The sequence below is a fragment of the Alosa sapidissima genome, chromosome 1 (assembly GCF_018492685.1).
Source record: "Alosa sapidissima isolate fAloSap1 chromosome 1, fAloSap1.pri, whole genome shotgun sequence".
Classification (NCBI taxonomy): Eukaryota; Metazoa; Chordata; class Actinopteri; order Clupeiformes; family Clupeidae; genus Alosa; species Alosa sapidissima.
Window position 1 is genome coordinate 32785308 of NC_055957.1, and position 11112 is coordinate 32796419.

Genomic DNA, 11112 nt, shown 5'->3' on the forward strand with positions numbered 1-11112 from the left:
CACTGCTCCCACATTAGCGGGATGAAAGCCATGGCAGCAGCTACTGTAGCTGTACAACGGCTCCAGCTCCCTCTGCTGTTTTAGCGTTAGGTGACATAATGAGTTGTTTTGATGAAATCTTAATTAAATGTAAGTGAGATGCCTGATTGATCACCAGTCAGAAGTTAATCTCTTCCTAAAAGATAGTTGCAGTGGAGTGGATTTCTGCATGTAAAGCTTGCATGTAAATCACGATGAAGTGATGTTTATGCTCCTTGTTGAATTAACATAATAGTCGAATAGGGATTAAAAGCTCAGTTTTCAAACCTTACTCAACTCACACATGTTGTCGTGTTCCTGTGAAGCATGGTGTTGTCAAGCAGGCAGCAGGGGGAGGGTTTCCTCCCTTTCCCCCTGTTGGACAGTCCGATAGCTGACCATGCTGGACAGGGCCAGGGAGCAGTGGGAGGTGAGGTCTAACTGATGTCCAAACAGGTGATGTATGCTCTTGACAAGTACCCGCTCCCTCCTCCAGTGGGCCGCAGCGTCTGTGTGGTAATTAGCACAAGCCACGGTGATAGATTGTGGAGAGGACGCACAGGGATGCACAAGGAAAGCAATCCCCTGCAGATGCATCTGAGACATTTCATCTGTCAGGTTACACACCTTTCCTCCTCCTTCTGCTCTCTCTCTCTCTCTACCTCTCTCTCTCTCTCCCTCTCTCTCTATCTCTCTCTCTCTCTCTTTCTCTCTCTCTCTCTCTGTGTGTGTGTGTGTGTCTCCCTGTCACTGTCACACTCTTCATGTTTGTATGTGTGGTTATGATGCTTGCTGTCTTTTCACTGTCACAACCCCCACCTCTCACTCCCCTTCTTTAACCCATCTCTCTCTCTCTCTCTCTCTTCCTCTCATCTCCCTCTAGCTTTAAAGCATGAACATGGGATTTACAGCAGCTGTGCCTTCTGACACATATTATGCTCCAATATGTCCCTTTCAGGAAAAAAAAGAGGATATAATCCAGAATATGTAGACATAAAGTCACAGAAATAGGCGGTGCTCGCTCCATCTACTCAGTCTTAGCATAAGATTTACATTTTCATTATTTTAATCATATTCCTTGATAAACCATATCCTAGCCTCCAACTGTTTGTTAAGATCTCCTTTCTGTTTCACAGTTTGTTTACAAAAATATTGATTTGTTTACCATACTTCTTATGCACGGTTCCTCCCAGATGTGTGCTTATGTGTATGCATATGTAAGTATTTGGTGGACAAACAGTGTATTTCTCTCCAATGTATGAGGTTGGAGCAAGACAAACAAAATGGGATGCCACCCATGGCCCATTCAGGCCATAAAGGTAGCAATTTTCTGGTGATGTCGTTCCCTGAACATTGTGTCAAAAAGGACTAAACAGGCAAGCAATATGGTACTGCCTGTTGTCTCCCCCACTTTTGCCCGAGACACGTGAAGACCATTTTCTGCTTGTCAAATGTCAAGTCATCCATGATACGAAGGAAAATTATCTTTGCTCTAGCCTGTCTGTCTCGTGTGTGTTTCAACACAGACTGTGGAGTCAACTGCAGACATGACACATTTGGTATTTTGTAAGGTTGAACAATGACAAATGTTTCAGCTCTGTTCTGCTTGTTGTTCTAAAGCTATTTGCATCATTGTTTCTTGTGCTGTCGTACATCTGACAACAACAGTCATAATGGCCAAGCCTTTTTGCATGAGCAACAATCCTTCAGATTTTCATAATAACTTTAATGCCACACAGCCTGCGGTGAACGGAACAAAAAAAAGTGGAGGTCTCAACAAAACAAAGTCCTATGGGGTTGCTATCTGAGGCAAACTGGAAGGCGAGATTGGGGAGGGTGGCGGGCGAAACAGCAGCTTTGTTTTCCATTTCACACATTGAGATTAGAGACAAATTACATAGCCTCCATGCTTCCTCTGCCTCGATACATTATTTATGAAGACGCTCGATGTTGGTTTTAATAGCCTAGCCACTATATCAATATGCATGTGTTCTGCGGCACCTGATAATGAATGCTTGTAAAAGTTCAACAAATGAACGAGATATATCAAATGAGACGTTGCCTTGTGTAACTGTCTGTAATACAGACAGAGATCCCTTGGCGTTCACAGCTGATCGCCTCTCTCTGGAACATTCATCATTATGTCTGACAGTGACAGCCATATTTTGTAAGACTTGTCTGTCATTTTGGGTGCATTTTAATCTTTTGAACAGAGGTGAAGTACACTACCTTTAAAAAAAATACTCCTGTAGGCCTGAAGAGTGGCTTAGAGCATACTAATGATAAACAAACATTTATCCTACTTCCTTAGATAGCCAAGACAACCACAGACATCACCAGGGAATTCCCTATCCATTTTATCGGCAGCTATAGATGCTCAAAGATGGTGACAGTAATGGAACAGCAGTTTAATTTAATAACAGAGTGAAATCATTACACTTTATACAGTATATGCAAATTGCTCATGACATCAGCAAAGGCACACAGGCATTTCAAGCCCATTGCGTTTCCTGTGATCTACACTGATAGACACAGCTTAGCAATCAATACATGCCAAAGCCTCACACTGAAAAAAGGGCTCTCAGCACTGCGTAGGATCTTCTTAAAAAGAAGTGCTATTGGTTCACGGTAGGAGCGTGCCAAGTCCATTAAAAGGGTTATTCAACTACATGGATTTACATCCAGAGTTCAGAATGATAGATCCAATGTCTGATATTACCAGGACAGCCTTGGCCTGATGCATCTACTGACTCAGCACCCGCTCTGCTCTTAAATACTCCTCCCTGCTCCTGGGATGGTGACATCCAAAGCACAAGTAGGGACTCACAACCAGCAAACGTCTGATCTGATGCATTTCTTTTTCGATAAATGTTTACTTTCGTGTTTGCCTTATCAAATCATTATCCGAAGCTTGTGGAGTATGTGTCTGTGTTGGTGCCAGCCGACTTGCAAACCCTGCAGACATTCAAATCCTGAGTCAGGAAAGATAAACATTTGCTGTATATAAAATTCTCATTAAGTTGTTTTGCCAGTGCCATAAGAAACCAATTTCAAGTTTACTATGCAAGTAGAGAGTGTGCATAGAAGAATGGATGCCTAATGTTTCACTGTTGTTAGTAATTGATCATTACTCTTTTTGAATGGCATTGCAATGTGTTGGTGAACTTTAACTGAGACCTTACATTTTTTCCTGACAAAACCTCTTGCTATTCAGAGCACAGCTGATCAGCAAGATGGTTCAAAACACGGCACATTAAGAACCCACACTTGCACCACCAAGACCTCTTTTTCTGAGGCATTGGTAATCAACAAAAATGCATCAAATTTCCTGAACCTCTTTAAGATCAGATGTCCTTCATTATGAACAGTTGTATAATGTATGAGGCATCAAAAATAAAACAAAACACAACAGAACACATAATGTGGTCTTCAAAAAGTAGTTTGGATAGTACCCCATTGTTGCTCCGAATTGCTTATTCAAATAATGATCCGTGGCACGAAATGGAGCTTCCTCAAACACAATAATACTGCCGAGGCAAATAAACAGATGCAAATTCTCCCTGTGGTAGACTGTCATCTTCCCCTCAGATCATCACTCTTCATGACTTTGGTCTGTGTGCCTTCCAGCCGTGATCCCCAGGGAGGCACGGCAGGGAATGCACCTTGTTAAAGACAGCTTGCGTCTTTGATTCAGCCCCGTGTCTTCAGGGAGGGTGAGAATACTAAAATGTAAGATAGCTGTCATTCATTTGACAGAATTTGTTCTGATGAAGAGTCTAAGCAGTGGACATCTTAAATCTAGGGAGGACAAAATATGTATTCATATATGCAGCAGGGGGAAATGCAGATGCTGAATATGACCACTCAAACAGTCAGAGTGTATCTATATGCTGTATTTCATAATGCCAATATTGTAGGCCTACATTAACATAACCCCAACAACTATCAGCAGAGCATTAACCACAACATTTAATGCTTGTTATTTACTGCATTGAATAATAATGCAGAGATCCCACATTAAAAATGCTTTCATTTACTTTACATAAAAGAGCCTTGAGCAAAACCAATCAGCATTTAGTATTAGTATTCATCTTAATGCACTGTAAAACTTACTATACTTTAAAATATAAAGTATAATCTGCGTACAGCATCAACTTCTCCAGGCCAGTAGATTTGTTGTGTTTTTGAAATCCTCTAATACTGTCAATGCAGCTCCCTCACTCTCAAAGTTATTGATCACACTGGCACTGCACTTGCATAGCGGAATTTAGCTAAGAGAATGTAATGCATAGAATATCTACTGAGCAGTTTGATAAGGTGTCTTTCCATCAGCTCCCTTGGCCCCCATTAATGATGGGATGTCAAGGGACGGTCCAAGTCTAGGAGCCATTAGGCGTCTGTCAAAGCTGCTGTTGGGTCGGATGAATTACTCTGGTCCAGAAGGTCAGAGGGGGTTAAATGATTTGTTGCTCTATTCCTCGGTAAGATAATGTGTCTAATTTCGACTCATCGGTTAAAATGAGACTTAATGTCAGAGCTGGCATCAGCCTGCTTACGTAAGAAACCGTCTCTGCAGCCACTGTCAGGCAAAGTCATCCCCACTATTTTGGATGAGTGGGCAGTTGAGATGATTTAGTGATGGCGCAGGCTGGAATGGTATTAAAGGATGGAATGGAGGAGGCGGAGGGGGGGGTGGTGGTGGGCATGTGTGTGAGGCAGTGGTGAAATCTCCAGCACAGTTTCCTCATGAGTTGATCAGCAGCCCTTTTTTGGAGGGGAGGATGGGAGAGGGGGGGGGGTGGATGGGGAGGAGTGGGCAATATAGATAGGTGCAGGAGGAGGTCAGCTCTCTGGAGTTCTGGGAATTTATCTTTGCGCTCACAGACGGCTGTCCCCTGTGGTGACTCCAGAGACCTACTCCCTGTTGAACTCCGCTGATGAGGACTGGTGCCGTGTGAGGAACTATTAAAATCTGGATTCGAAGGGAGGCCATTTGAAAAATTACTTGTTGACACTTTGTTGTGTTCGAGGTTCTTTCGTAGAATTTACTAGGTGAGGAGTCGAGTAACGAGAGTGGCTTCAGCTTAATGGTGCCCTGCCTGTCTCTGACCTTGTCAAGGCCAGCTTCCCTCTCCTCCTGCTCCAGATGGTTGGTTTTCTGTGTCATTTGTCAGAGTCGCCACCCTTTACAAGGGAAGCATAACATTTCGGTGCCCTGGCCCCTCTAACTCATGAGTTACAAGTGGTTTAGCAATTACACCTGGGGCTGGTTCAGTGGGCTCCAAAACACACATTAAATGATGTCCGCATGCAGTCTAGTCAGGCTAGCAGTGGTGTGCGGAAAATTACTACTAAAATCCTGGTTTGGCAAAAAACATCATGAAACGGACTTTGACATCAGAACTGTGATTTTATTACCTATCATTTGTCCTAACCTAATCAACCAGTGGGGGCAAGCTTCAAATTATTTAGGAGACAGTAGACACCTTACATTAATTAAACTTAACACAAGAATATCAAAGGATTTGGTGAGCATATTTATTTGAATAAAATACAAACAAACAAGCTAATACATTGTTACAATAATAATGAACAACAAATACTGACCACACGATAATCAGGCTGTTGGTATGAGCCTCTAATGGTTGTTGTCTCATCCAGAGCCTTGGGCATGTCTTCAGCTCCTCTGTCTCTCTAAGCACATGCACATCAAAGGGAAGAGCCACATATAGCAGCAGATGAGACGCTCCTGGCAAAAGCACAGACAACAGCAGCAGCAGCACTGGGTTAATGAGAAACAATGCAGGATCAGCAGGCTTCCAATATGTTACCCAAACAAACACGCTGGTCAAATCGGCAGCATAGGAAGGGACTCTCAGCAAATATAATTTGACTGGACGTGTTTCATCATTTGCAGCAAGCCTAATTTGCCCTGCTATTTGTGAAGGTGCATGTTGCAGCAATATTCTTTTCCAAACATATTGGTTATGCCACCCAACGGCATGTGTGCCAGTCTCTATCTTTCATTAAGAGCACATCATGCCACATACTGCATACTAAACCTTCATTTCTGTTTTTAAACATGGCTACTGGCATTGTCATGAATGCAATTTAACCCTTTTTCTCTCAATCTCAGTCATATAGCAGTGTTGCTTCTCATCGAGAGGTAATTGTCAGCCATCCAGCATCTCTCCAGCTCAGTGCTGAATGGCTCAAGACCTTGGGGCCCAGAGTTGGAGTATTTTAATTGAACCACTAGTGACTCATATATGAGGAATTCAGTGGCACTGGAAAAAGTTCCATTTCTTTGAGTTAAGTTAAGAACTATTCTCTGCTATTCAAAGTGCCATGTTAAAATGAATGGAACACTGGAGGCTGTGAAATTCATGCTTAATGGATAAATTTCAGCATCGCATCTGCCAATACAGCTCTGGCTGTGACAGAATGGGAAAAAATACAGGTTTCAGAAAATATGGCAAATCTGAACAACAAAAATCCTGACAGGAAGCCATAATGTTCTCTCTCATTTTAGCTCTCCCTTGCTATATATCTATGTATGTGTGAACAGCAATATTAAAAACCTTCAAAATATCAATACTAAATACCACACAGCCTAAAATGGATTTCTCATTTCAAATGAAAGGCACATTCACACTTTGTTATTGCTGTATCGTCAAATGGTGAGCCATGACACCACTGTAACGTGTCAAATAATGTTTGAACACTCATTACACGTTTATTAAGAGGCTAGTGATCTCAGATTGGACTCTTTACCCTCATATTTCCAGACCAGCACTAATGCAGGTGAGGTACCTGGCACAGTGCTCAGGTCACTCCCCTCCAGTTTCCGGGGGATGGGGGATCAGTCGGCACAGATTAATGTGTTTCTGTGTTTTGGTGATTTCTCTGGCTGTGTTCTCCAGAGCCAAATGCTCAGGTTTTTGTAATTTCTCACAATTTACTGGACTGATGAGACAAGAACGATGTTGACAAAGTTAATTAGTCGAGACCTCTCATGATTGAGGGAAAGATGAGTGCGCTCCAAACATTAGTGGCAAATCAAGATGGAATGGCACTGGGCGCCAGATAGCAGATCAGCAGGGCACACAGATCTTGATCATCGTTAATGGGAAAAGTAAGTGACTGTATCAATATTGCATTATTACATTTTCTAATTTAAATGGATTAGGCTGATATGTTAGATTCCATTCTGATAGCAGCAATAGTGGCATCTCCTTTTTTTAAAAATGGCAGTGTGTAGGCCTATAGTGTTGTTTCCAAAGTGGTCTGCCGCACCCTCCCCAGCTCCACCCCTGGTTTATTAGGCACTTACTTGTTGCGGTTGCAATGTTTATATTCGAAGTGCATAAACTTCTTGTCAGTGATATTGGATAATTCGGAGGCAGCTGTAATCTCTCACAGTTTCCACTTTTACGAGTTTGCAGTTCATATCTGAAGCACTAATTTTTATCCGTCTGAAAAAGGTAAAAAGTGAGTAAAATGCGGTCGGCTTGTGAGGTCAAGAAACTCTTCAGCATTGCTCTCTTGAGACAAAACTCCCTTCTCCAGAGACAACATACTCTATTAATCCTTGATTAGAAGTCCTTAAGATCTGGCTGCAACTGCTGATTAAATTAATGCATAGAGAGATAAATGTCTAGACAGTTTTGAATAGCTTGTTTTTACGATCCTCTAAAAATGAATCAGCACCCACCACAGCAGGGTGTCTGACTGATGATAGTATGGCCCCAAAAACTCATAAACTCCCCCAGCAAAACGCATAGGCTCTTAGCGGGGAAAGATCGTTTGCCGTGTAGGTGCTGCAGTAAACAGGACATACTGATCCCGTTGTGTGGAGACGCAGCTCCAGCATTCACAGATGACTGAGGTTTTGTACACAAACCAGCTGACTCATTTCATGGTGTAAAGGGGATAGAGCTGTTCCACACGTATCATTCACTATGGTATTGATTCAGCCATCGGGAGGTGGAACTCATCATCGGCTGTACCAAGTCATTTATCTAAACAAGGACACCGACACAATACAGGTAAACACGAGGATAGTGACAGACACATGCAACACATACTAATGATAGACATACCCGTCAATGAGAGAATCAGCACAAGAGGTAGTTAAACTGATTTATGGCTAAGACTAAACATTACACACTAACATGGGAACATTCATTCAACAGGTCAACAACCCAGTGATGATAAAGTACTATAAAGAAGATTAATCTGTCTTCTGTTAACCAATCAGATACAACGGAGGGGTATTGATGAGCTCAGCAGCCCAGGTGTGTGAAAGCCAGTAATCCAAATCAGAGATAAAACATGTATTCACACCTGGCTTAGATATATTTAGTTGTTATCCATTTTAAACTTGCTGTATGTAATGTAAAGTGTCTGTGTTATGTTAAATGTGCAGCATAATGTGCACTTTTGTTCCCAATAGCATCAGTTAGCCAGGCCTACTGGTGTTGTACAACACAGCATTGTAGAAGTATGTCTCTTATCAAATTTCTCAACCAGCCTCTGCCTTGAACCAACCAGATGCTCAGTGAAGCACGGCATCAGGGAATAAGCCTCCAGGATGTCAGGTGATGGCTGGGGGAATGAAGGGCTGAGAGGGGAAGAGAGGAGTGTGCAGGTTTGCTAATGTATTTCTAGCTACTTAGCTAATCTGGCTATAGCCAGTCTTCATCTAGGTCATGCTGCCTGCCTTTAATCAGGCATTTCATTGCATTTGATCATGTCTGTCAAACACACAATAACTAATGTTAGCTGAACAAGTGAAAATCTTCCCTGTAATGGATGTGTGTATGTGTGTGTGTGTGTGTGTGTATGGCTGTCTTTACAGTTGGCTCTTTGGCAGTGTGCATATCAATAGGCTCAGCACACACAGGTGCCTAGCGACTAGAGCTGACTGAGTCTGTATCAGGAGGCGAGGAGTGGAAAGGTCAGGTGGTCAGACTGACGAAAGCCAAGCATGACCGCTCCTCATCACTCATGCACAGTGCATGAGCGCATCCGCCTGTTCTCCCTTACCTCAGAGGCCAGAAAGGTCAGATAACAAATCACTCTCAGAGGAGCGAGAGCACAGGTCAATCACCAAGGGCTAATCATATTTCATCTACTATATCTAATGGCTTCCCCAAGTTTGTTTCAGTCCATCACAGTTTAGGGGTATTGACTTGTCTTTTTTTGCTCTTCTAATGGGAGGTAAACAGGTATGTGCTGAGTCTTAGATATCTGACCGTTGGAAATGGAGTTTCACAGAGACTGAGTATCTGGCTTATTAAGATGAAGAGTATGCAACAGTGAATGATAAGAACAGAGAAGCGTATCTTTGAAGGAAAAATTCAAAGTGCCCCTTGCATCTCTGCCAGTGTGACCCCCACCATGACCTCAATTAACTCCACTTCTGAGGTCCCGGAACCTCAAAGATGTCTCCAGTATTCCGAGTAGAGTCTGGCAATGGAGGAACAGCATTTGCTGAAGTTGCTCAAGCTCTTGTTTGTCTTTTGACTTCCTGTTTCCTGTTCAAGCTTTGTGGGAATGACTCGACTGTGCCCCAATGTTGACATGTTTAGAATTCCCCAGTGTCTGAGGTCATTTCATCAATTGAGCAGTTTAAAATAATGATCAAGGTCTAAAGAATATATATATATATATATATATAAAATATAAAATGGTGGGACGGGGACACGCTATACTCAGAATGACCCTGGATGCATGGGGCTGGGAATAATCACAATCAAGGCCTTCTATTATCCTTTAGTTGGGTATTCCAATTACAGGAAGCATGACATGGAGACATATATTACTTTCACACTTAGTGACGTGTGGAGACGTTCTCAGCTGTCGGGGATCTGGGAGCAAGGAGGGAAGAGGTGGCGGCAGTGGGCCGGGGTGTTGTTGTAATTTATAGTTTATAATGAACACAAAGTCAAACAAGATTTTGGCCCTGCCTCCGTCCTGCATGATGGCACCTGTGAGGGAATCGATCGGGCCATCACTCACTCACGGGCCAGAGACGGGAGAGAGAATGGGGAATCAGCAGGCCTTGCTGCATGAATGGTGGCCGCTTCATTAGCACCACACGTGGAGTTGGGAGAGAGGGGACGCGAGCGTGACGCCGCTAACCGGGACTGATTCCTCGGGAAATTGTTCCACCTCAGCACAATGAGCCATCTCAATGAACACACATGGCTCTGAGTCAGGCATCCACTCTGGGCCGTGAACACACCAGGGCTCCATCTTTTCTTTCATCTTATGGGTTCTTGTGCCAAGGCTGTTATTTGCTCATTTAACTACACTTGCTTACTGCTTCCCTTGATCATCTATTTTCATTCCTACAATGTTAGGAAATAAACACTATTGCTTAGCACTACTGCTTGTCAGATTACATGACTAAAACTAAAGTGATTTTAAGGCAAGGCCAGCATATTCTGTGGTTACTGTAAATCTCCACTGACCAGTCACTGACAACATAGCAAATCATTTATCATGGTTCATTATTTAACTGTTTGTTTGATGATGGTAAACACACACATTGTGAGGTGCTCACGATGGTAAATAAGACTTGAATTTAGAAGAAGTGTCGTGGCACACTCAGAACTTCAATATGCAGTTATTTATTAGACCAATGTTTCGGCTTGCGCCTTCATGAAAATGACCCTGATGAAGGCAAGCCGAAACGTTGGTCTAATAAATAACTGCATATTGAAGTTCTGAGTGTGCCACGACACTTCTTCTAAATTCATTCTTTAACTGAAAAAAAAAATATTAATAAAAAAACAAACAGTACCCTCTACTTATCCTGATGATTAATCGCATTAGCATATCGATATGCATTCACAGGTAAACATATTTCAAAGTGGTCCATCCCTTTTTCATGCTGGGGATACTGAAGAATGTATATGTGGGCTGCCTGGATAACTAGAGAAGCATGTTTGCACACTGTGCCAGAGCTTATTCTGTGAACTGCGAATGAAATGGAAGCCAATCCTGCAACAAGCACAGATGTGTGCTTAACACTATCCAGTATCCCCCCGCCAAATCCTCTCATTTCTCGAACCCAATTATGAGGAA